This window comes from Perissodus microlepis, chromosome 18 (assembly GCF_051167445.1).
Source record: "Perissodus microlepis isolate ML-2025 ecotype Zambia chromosome 18, ASM5116744v1, whole genome shotgun sequence".
Classification (NCBI taxonomy): Eukaryota; Metazoa; Chordata; class Actinopteri; order Cichliformes; family Cichlidae; genus Perissodus; species Perissodus microlepis.
In genome coordinates this window covers 7,864,070-7,874,314 of record NC_140478.1, presented here as the reverse complement: position 1 = coordinate 7,874,314, position 10,245 = coordinate 7,864,070, and positions in this window count along the sequence as shown.

Genomic DNA, 10,245 nt, shown 5'->3' with positions numbered 1-10,245 from the left:
CCCAGCATGAAGACAAAAATTAGCATATCAAAAACCAGTGCCTCCATACTTTGTTGTCATGTTTGAAAGCAGGTTTCCAACCACAACCAGCATCTTCCATTAACTTGTTTTTAACTCGATGGAGTTTGGTTGTGGTAGTTTTGAGAAAGTAAAGGATAGTAACTGATAGTCCATCAAAAATGAATAGTAAAATTATTGTCATTAAGGTGACCAACAACACTTTGACACAGTCATAGAATGGGTCACTAGTTTCACTGCATTAGGACGTCACATCTGTAGCCCAACTAAGGACATGCTAGAGTCATCCACCCATCCATCCAATCATCCATCCATTCACCCATCCATCCAATCATCCATCCATCCACCCATCCATCCAATCATCCATCCATCCACCCATCCATCCATCCATCCATCCATCCATCCATCCATCCATCCATCCATCCATCCATTCACCCATCCATCCAATCATCCATCCATCCATCCATCCATCCATCCATCCAATCATCCATCCATCCATCCATCCATCCATCCATCCAATCATCCATCCATCTTCTCCTGTTTATCCAATTCAGGGACCTGAAGCTTGTCCCATGGGACGAGTGGAAGGGGCAATTCTGCACTGTCACCGCTCTATCATAGGTCATTTTAGGACCATCCATGCATGTTTTCTTAAAAAAACAAACAGAAGAGCATAAAGACATTCACATGACCTTTTTATTTACACACATAAAAATGATTTTGTTAGTTCCTGGAAATGAAGCCTGTCATAGCCGGCACACTGTTCCTAGATAAGATTCAGTAAACAGTCAAAGAATAGAGCTCATATGCATGTGAATGTGATTACAGCATGTTGTATTGAATGTCCTCAAAGGATTGCAGATGAACGGTGCAGACTGAAAACATGAAGAATACTCACTGCTGGTATCAAAACCGAGACCAAGGTCTTACTTTAAATGTGAAGACTCTTCCAGTGGCACCACGTGCTTTACTGTGTTTTTTAGTGTGTCCTTTACTTGTCTGGTTTTACTATCAGGAGGTGACTCACAAAAGCTTATGAAAGCTTTGATTGATGCCAGAATAACCTTCCTCTGGAAGAAAAGCAACATTTTGGGGCTTTTGAGTTCTGATAGGTAAGGCCTGTGGAATTTTAGAGACGATAGAAAGCTTTTTTGATTTTGAGCCTTTGGTGTTTATCAGGTTTGGGCTACATCAGAAGCTGTGTACAGTCATGTTGCTAAACAGAAAGCTTTTCAGATAGCTCATTTGTCAGAAATGTGATGAATTATTAATACCTCTCTCATCGTAGTGACAAGTGGTTTCATTAGAGCAGTCATTTTGCCACTTTCCTGAACATGCTGACAGCAGTCGTCTTTCGTTGCTATTGTCTTGCAAATTAAAAGCACTTTTTGTCATAAGCCCCGATTCTCTGTTTCTTTTTGTTGGCTCACAGTAAAATAAGAGCCATCATACAGGTTTGTGCTATCAAGCAGTCCAACAGCATCTTGTGCAAAACCTAAACGTGATGTCAGGGTGAAATATGATGACAATCAGAATCCTCATTTGCTGCCATGAAAGCAACAACTGCTCAAAATTAAAGTGGGAGTTGCTTACTGCAGATAATTGCTATGTAAACTGCTGGCTTTAACACACAAGCTGAAACATAACTCCTCACAAGCAGCCTGTGAGGTTCATTTAATACTGATACAGACTTAAGCTGTCAGTTAACACCTTGAATATTTAACCCAGTCAGTGATGGTAATTATAAAGATACACCAGAGTCATTAGGTTGAAATTATGATTGGCAGCAGGGAAACTAAAAGCAATGTAAATCTGTTTATGAGTGCACTATGAATGAACTTTATTAATTAATCATCAGAAAGTGTGAGCACCTCTATGAAAGAAGTTTTGGCAATTAGTTGATCGGGAGCATTCAGGTGTATGTTAACACAGTGCCAAGGAAGAAAGACGTTAGCAATGATCCCAGAGAAGCAACCTCGGAAGGATTATAAAGCCACTTCCAAACAATCTAAAGTCCCTAATTCTACAGTGAACAGAGTATTCACATGTGAAAACAGACAGCTGTTAATCTACCCAAGAACCTCACAGCAAATTCACACCAAGGTCAGAGAAATGTCAAAAAACCCAAGAGCTCCATCTCAGACTCTCTAAATGGCAAATGGCCTGTATTTGTATAGTGCTTTACTAGTCTCTAAGGACCTCAAAGTGCTTTACACATTCAGTCATCCACCCATTCACACACTGGTGATGACAAGCTACATTGTAGCCACAGCCACCCTGGGGTGCACTGAGAGAGGCAAGGCTGCCGGACACTGGCGCCACCGGGCCACCACCAGTAGGTAACGGGTGAAGTGTCTTGCCCAAGGACACAACGACCGAGACTGTCCAAGCCGGGGCTCGAAACCGGCAACCTTCCGATTACAAGGCGAACTCCCAACTCTTGAGCCACGATTGCCCCACACTCTAGGCCTCAGTTAGTAGCTTAAATGTTAAATTTCATGACAGCACAATTACAAAAAGACTGAAAGAGTGTGGCTTGTTTGGGATGGTTGCCAGGACAAAGTCTCATCTCTCTAAAAAGATAACACAGTGGTGGAAAGGTGATGATTGACCTTGAGGGAACCTTGCAGTTCTTGAGCTGACCATCAACTCATCTCTGTACCAAAGTATTCTAGAGTCAAATGTGAGGACATCTGCACAAGAGCTAAAGCTTGGCTGAAATTGGATCATGAAACATGACAAAGATCTCAAGCACAGCAGCAAGTCTACAAGAGACTGGCTGAAAGAGAAAACAATCAAGGTGCTGCAATGGCTATAGTCAAAGACCAGACCTCAATCTGACTGAAATGCTTGGAGAGCTGTGTATAAATCAAATCCTGTAAAATTCTGCAAACTGAAGCCGAGAAGTGGGCCAAATTTCCTTCATCATGATGTGAGAGTCATGTTATTTCTGCTAAAAGTGTCTCTACAAGCCACTGAAGCAATGTGTAAAAAACTAAGGACAGTTTTTTACACATTGCTTCAGATTTGTTTTCATTAAGGTCAAAGAGTTTGATCTTTGTTTTATTAGTTATTTTGTTTCTCATGGTTTGAGAGTCCTTCAGGTGCCTTTTGACAACCTCAGGAGGACTGTTATGTGCCTTTTACTGAGCAGTGACTTCTGTCTGGCCACTGTACCATGGTCGTCCTTGGTCGACCTTCTGGAAGGTGTTCCTCTGTCCAGAGAACAATGCTGGAGCTCTGTCAGAGAGACCATCAAGTTCTTGGTCACTTCCCTGACAAAGGTCCTTCTCTCCAATCACTCAGATTGGCCCGACGGCCAGCTCTAGGAAGAGACCTGGTGACTCCTAACTTCCTCCATTAACAGATGATAGAGGCCACTGTGCTCATTGAGAAGTCTGTAATAATCTTGTTTTGTCTAATGAATTCTGAAAGTTCCAAAGCTACGTCCATCAAAAATCCAGCTGAAGGCCTAACAAGGGCATTGTGAGCAACACTGACATCAGCATGCAACTGAAAGCATCACCAAGACATACAACAGCTTTGCAGAGCTCTTGCATGATTGGAAATTTTTATCACTACAAAACTGATATCACATAATTTCTGGTTATTTTAAGCAGAAATATTATAAATAGTAACAGCAGGAAATAAACAACCACACCGGCTGCCATGAAACAGTGTGTCTTCTACCAGTTCTCACTTTCCAGTGAAAGGAAAAGCCAAAGGGTGTGTGCAACTTTAAAACAAATATTAGAGGATTTAGTGATATGAAAGTAAGATAGCAGAATTCTGGAACACTTTCTGCTCTTTAAATAAGAACTGCAACTAATCGTTAGCCAAAGACGAGATTATGTCTGACTTTTTATTTTGACCGGACTGCACCATTCCTTTTTTTTAAACGTCTTCATTCCCACAGAGCCAAAGCAGTTCAGGTTCACAGTTTTCATCCAGTTTCGTAACTTAATCAGTTATCTGTGCCCACTGCTTCCATGAGAGCGGTGCGGCGGTGCCACTACATCTGTTTGATTGGTGTTCCAACAATGTGAAAATTGACGTCACTACTGCGAGATGAATGCCATTTTTCTGCTTTCAGTGGGCAGTCAAGGACAGAAATACTGAAGAGGAAGCAACACCTGAATCAGGATGAGTATTAAGTACACAAATAAAGACACAAAAGAAGCTTTAAATTCTTCCGCTGTATGTCATCTCTCGCCTCTCCTTGCTCTCTTTCCTCTAGCTTTTTCTGCACTGCTCTCTCCCTATCTCTATGTGTGTGAAACTGAATGCAGAGAAAATACTTCTGTCTCGAGGAGACACATTTTCAGTTCTCTTTTCATTAACCGAAAAATAGTCTGGACACAATGCAGGAACATGAGAAACAAATGGCATGAGAAAGTATGAGTGTGCATTTAAAACAGGCATGTATTCAGAGACAAATGTTGTTTACCAAAAGAGTATGTAGTGTTGTAATTAGCATTATGCAAAAGTGGAGAAAAAGGAAGCTGGCTCTTCGGCTGATAATTCATTAGTGGATTGGAGTGTGAATGAAGCACAGTCAGAGGCTTATCTGCTGCAGACAGGTGACCTGGCCCTCTCCAGGAAATACAAGATAAATCTGAGATCATTGACAGGTTAGAAAAGAACATGACCAAGAGAGAACAAGAGTGACTTTTCCCACCCAGAACACAGAATAGACCGTTAATAAACAACAGTAAGGAAACTTGTGTTTGTCTGGTTGATTCTTTCTTTGTTGTAACAACGCTTCTTGGCAATAAATCTTATACCATTGCAAAGCCTGTTTATTTCCTCTTAAATGGTTGCAGATTGGTAAGGAAAATGCATTTGAGTTGAGCAGCAGAATTGAATATATGGTTTGTGCCCTGCTATAGTGGTCAGTGGGTGCCACATTTAACTGATCTGGATAGTACCCTGTGGCACAGGATAAAGCCTAGAGCAGAGGGGTCTCGAACTCCAGTCCTTGAGAGCTACTGCGCTGCAGCTTTTAGCTACAGCCCAACTCGAACACAGCTGAATCAAATGGCTGAATTATCTCTTCAGTGTGCCATCAAGTTTGGTAAAGGCCTGGTAAGAAGCCATTCATTTCATTCAGGTTTGTTGGAACAAGGATGCATCTGAAAGCTGCCAGACAGTAGCTCTCGAGGACCGAAATTGGAGACCTGGCATAGAGCCATCTTCAAACTGAAGGCCAACAGGGGGTGACAGAAACAGGCTGCAAAGTGGGCATCCCAAGAAAAAGTCACCACAAGAAGTTTCCTCACCCTGTCAGCCCTTGGGAATTTTAGGCAGTTGTCTATAGATTTGCAGTCAAGGTTTGCAGGATGATATGGCTCTCTATCCAGACAATCTCTGGTCTCACAGGCCCATCAGGTGTCAACAACATGAGCACTGGAACCTGATGGGCCAGATTCTGCCTATGGTGTTAGAACCGTAGGGTCAAAGTGTGGAGAAGACGTGGAGAATGCTTTTCTGATGGATACACTGATAGAGCACAGACTTGTCACAAACAAGGCTTGTCATCATTGGAGGCAATCTAAATCCAGAGGATTATCGAAAACGAGATTCTGCAACTAGCGGTAATCCCACATCTCCACAGTCTGTGTCTGAACTCTATCCTTCAAGATGAAAATGCTTGCCCCCACAGACTGGGGTTTATCAGAGACTACTTCCAGAATTTGGGAGTGGGGAGGATGTTAATGACCTAAACCATGCTGAACAGTGGTTGGATCAGCTTGGGCGTGCTGTTTCTACCAGATTAACCAACACAAACACAGAAAGAAGCCATCTATGTTCACTGTGAACGATCATCTTTGAATAGACGGAGTGGTTTACGACACCAACTCTCTGCCACTTACAATCCAGGTTTGAGATCCCTTCCCAGGCGCCTTAATGCCCACTCATATCTTACATCAGTTGATCTCAATGGATCACATGGTAGGGTGAGGCAAGGTCTCACAATGGTTTCACCCCAAACCTCTGCTGATAATGACCCACACCCTCTTTCACACCTTGGCTCATGTGATGAGGCACGTGATCAACAGTGGGGCAACGACCCTATTAAGGGACAACTTCCACCAGGGTTAAAATCTGGGACTTTCGTCCTAGAACTGAAGAAGCTTCTGAGATGAGAAGTCAAACGTCTCCAAGAAACTTAAAAAAGTCAGGTTGCTTTTCTTTCCAACCTGCTTATATAAGCATGATCTGGATAACTGAGAACTCACGCAGACATAGTGACCAAACACAAACTTTATTCATTTTTCTACCACGTTTATGAATATGCAACCAGTAATGAGAAGAGGTACAGTGTTTCAGCCTCCCAAATCCATCATGGCTCATGACTGTAAATCACCAGGCATGACTGCATCATTGAGATTGGCAGCATTAATCAGTATAACACCACAACAACAAGCAGTAGTAAACATTTGAAGTTGTGTGAAGGACAAGCTGTCTTCTCAGAGAACAAGGCATGAAAAAACACACAGCAGGGCTTTTACAGGAAATGTAACTGATAAAAATCCAGTAAAAGTAGTGGGATGCACGGGAACAAGTTGTAAATTTTGAATTTGCAGTTAAAGGGGATTTTTGTCTTTATGTTTGATTTTAACCCAGAACAAGTAGGTCCAAGCTGTCATCCACAAAGTCAAAATTTGTCTTATTTCTTGTCTGTTGATTATCTTGACCTCTCCTAGTCCTGCTGCAAGTCTGTAAAACCCACTGACAGACTCTGTGTCCATCAGTATTTGGTCATATAAATAAACCTGACTTTACATGACTAATTATGGGCATTTCATTATCCATCAACAGATTTGAGTTAATGTCACTATATAGTAGAATTATTATCAGTACTAATTGGACACTTTATTAGGTACACCTTACTAGCACTAGATTGAACCGCATTTTGCCTTCAAAACTGCCTTAATTCTTAATAGAAAAAAAGATCGAACAAGAAGCTTTGAACATAGAAACATAATGACAACAGAAGGATTCTTCTTCTAATTTGTTGGGGGCGTAGTTTTAATGTTTTATTCTGTGTGTGTATTCTGCATGGCAAGGGAGTTGGACCCAGTAAGGCCTTTCCCAGCAAGCTATAACCGATGAAAAAAGTGATTTGTGTGATGGTTGGTGCTAGGGCATCTATTTCAAGACTGCTGCACCTGCACCTGAGCATGTGATATATAAGTGGGACTTGTAGCCTGGGTTTAGTTTTTAGCTTTTAAAATCCCCTGGGATTGTCTTATTGTAAATAAATGATGTTATTTGCTAGTCTTGACTCATTGCCTACCACCGCCCTTTGATTTTTTCTAAACTTCTATCAGCCCGATGGAAAAGGACCTCCCTTTTCTTTCTCCTTTTCCTTGATTACATATCCAGTCCATATTTACATGACAGAATCAATCACACAATTTCTGCAGATTTATCAGCTGTGTATAATCTGAATCTCCTGTTCCACCACATCCCAAAGATGCTCGATTGGATTGAGATCTGGTGACAGTGGAGCCGCTGTCATGTTCAAGAAACCAGCTTGAGATCATGTGATATGGTATGTTATCCTATTTATCCTACCTATCAAAAGATGGGTACACTGTGGTCAAAAAGAGATGAACATGACCAGCAACAATACTCAGGTAGGCTGTGTGCTCTCTTGGTAATTAGGGGCCCAAAGTGTGCCAAGAAAATATCTCTCACACCATTGCACCACAACCAGCAGCCTAAACCACTGATTCAAAGCAGGATGGATCTGCCTTTTCATGTCGTTTACTCCAAATTCTGACCCTACCATCCAAATGTCATCAGGCAACATTTTTCCAATCCCATGTGAACTGCAGCCTCCGTTTCCTGAGTGGTGCCTGATGTGGTCTTCTGCTGCTGTACCTCATCGGCTTCATGGTTCAACAAGTGGGTTCAGAGATGCTTTTCTTCATACCTTATACTTGGTAAAAGTACAGACATTCTGTACTTAAGTTGAAGTGCAAATACTACTGTTAAAAAATACTCCAGTAAAATTTGAAATATTGATCCATATTCTTTAGTCAAGTAAAAATAAAAAAGTACTGGCATCATTTTAGAAATGAGCTTCCTCCGAAGGGTGGCTGGTGTCTCCCTTAGAGATAGGGTGAGAGGTTCAGCCATCCGGGAGGGGCTCAGAGTAGAGCAGCTGCTCCTCCACATCAAAAGGAGCCAGCTGAGGTGGTTCGGGCATCTGACAAGGATGCCTCCTGGGTGAGGTGTTCCGGGCATGTCCCACCGGGAGGAGGTCCCGGGGCAGACCCAGGACACGCTGGAGAGATTATATTTCTCGGCTGGCCTAAGAACGCCTTGGTGTTCCCCCGGATAAGCTGGAGGAGGTGGCTGAGGAGAGGGAGGTCTGGGCTTCTCTGCTTGGGCTGCTGCCCCCGCAACCCGGTCCCGGATAAAGCAGAAGAAGATGGATGGATCATTTTAGAGGAGAGGGTGACTTTGCCTATAAACATAAAAGTATGTACATTCACGGGTTAAAGAGGGGCTTTATCAGGTGGGGAACCTTAAAATCGGTTGTAATGGCTCCGTGTGGGAAAAGAATCATATGTCACAATAATTTCTACTGAGAGCTCCAGTAGATTTTCTTAGTTTACAGGCTGTGATGAGCTGACCTACCGCTCTCTGTGCATGTACACAACTTAATTCAGCCAGATGTGAGCAGATGCTTCATGTGTTGTCCTGGCTGATTTCCATCCTCTACACTGACAGTACACCGTTTATGTTGGGTTTTTTCTAGAACATATAAAGTTGGTATGAAGATGGAATTCAGTCAATGGATCTAAGCATCATCAGCTAAAATCTATATGAATCTCTGCTACAGTTCATGTAACCTAACTCTGTTCTTTACGTTAAACCCATCACAGTACAGCAAACTAACCTTTTTATACTGCACTAACCTCCTGAGGATTTTCATGCAGCCTTTAGATAACACATCAGTCTACCTCAGTTTGTTTTGCAGCAGATTTCACAACATAAAAAACAGACCCAATCTTGATTTATAAACATGAGGACTTAGAGCTTACTTAGTGCCTTACTCATGTAAGCTTAGCTTAAATTTTCTAGTTAATCAAACACCACTGATCAGTCCTTATCTTTAAATTTAACCTCTCCTCTTCCTCTCCTGCCCCCTTTCTTATCTTTCTCCATCTCTGACTGAAGTTAGTTCTCTGTCTTTTCTCTCCCTGTGAAATACAGCAGCTGGAACTTGAGCTAGCAACACACTGAGACAAACCACACACAGTTTATGTGTTTTCTGATGTTTGTTGATTTCTATGTTGCACATAGAATTGTAACATTTGAAATTACACTTGAAACAAGTAATCAGAAAAAACACTACTCAAGTACAGATACCTGAAAACTGCACTTAAGATCAGTAAGTATTTGTAATTCATTACTTCCCACCTCTGTTCCTTGGTTGGTTACAAGTGGTTATTTGAGTTACTATTTCCTTCTTGTCAACTCAAAGCAGTCTGGCCATTCTCCACTGAGGGTCTTTTTCCAGTACTTAAAACACCTCTCCTCCCCACTCTGATGCTTGGTATCAACTTCAGCAGGTGATCTTAACCATGTCTGCACACCTAAATCCATTGGGTTGCTGCTATGTGTTTGGCTGATGTTAATGAGCACTTGTACAACTGTGAATAGCAAAATGTAGTTTTAATGACACAGGAGAGCTTTGATAGGTGCATCTGATTTTCTTTTTTTCAAAGCTCTCAACAATAACGATGTAGAACAAAATATGAATCCTACAAGCAACAGTACAAATTCTCAGAAGGTACATAAGTAATAAGTAAATAAAAACTATATAATAAACATTTCACTCGGAGGTGAAGCAGTTACATGTATCTGTGTACAGCTTTAACACTGCAAGGTTTTTTGGACCCCAGGAAGAACAATGCTGAGTTTAACTAATATGATTACATGTACATTTTCCACGAAGGTTTGAAAAACGTTAAATTTAATGGAATCTGGTCAAATGAAATTGACCTGATTGGTAAGTTTATACCAAGCATACCAATCCTTTGATTTTCTATATTTCAGGTTTTTGGGGGGTTTTTTGTTTTGTTTTGTTTTTTTTAGCCTAATAAACTAACCACGTATGCCGTGCTGCCACGAAGTGGTCAAACGGCATGATTGCAAAAAAAATCCGCTCACATTCTATTGGTTAATTAAACGTGACGTAACCCGGTA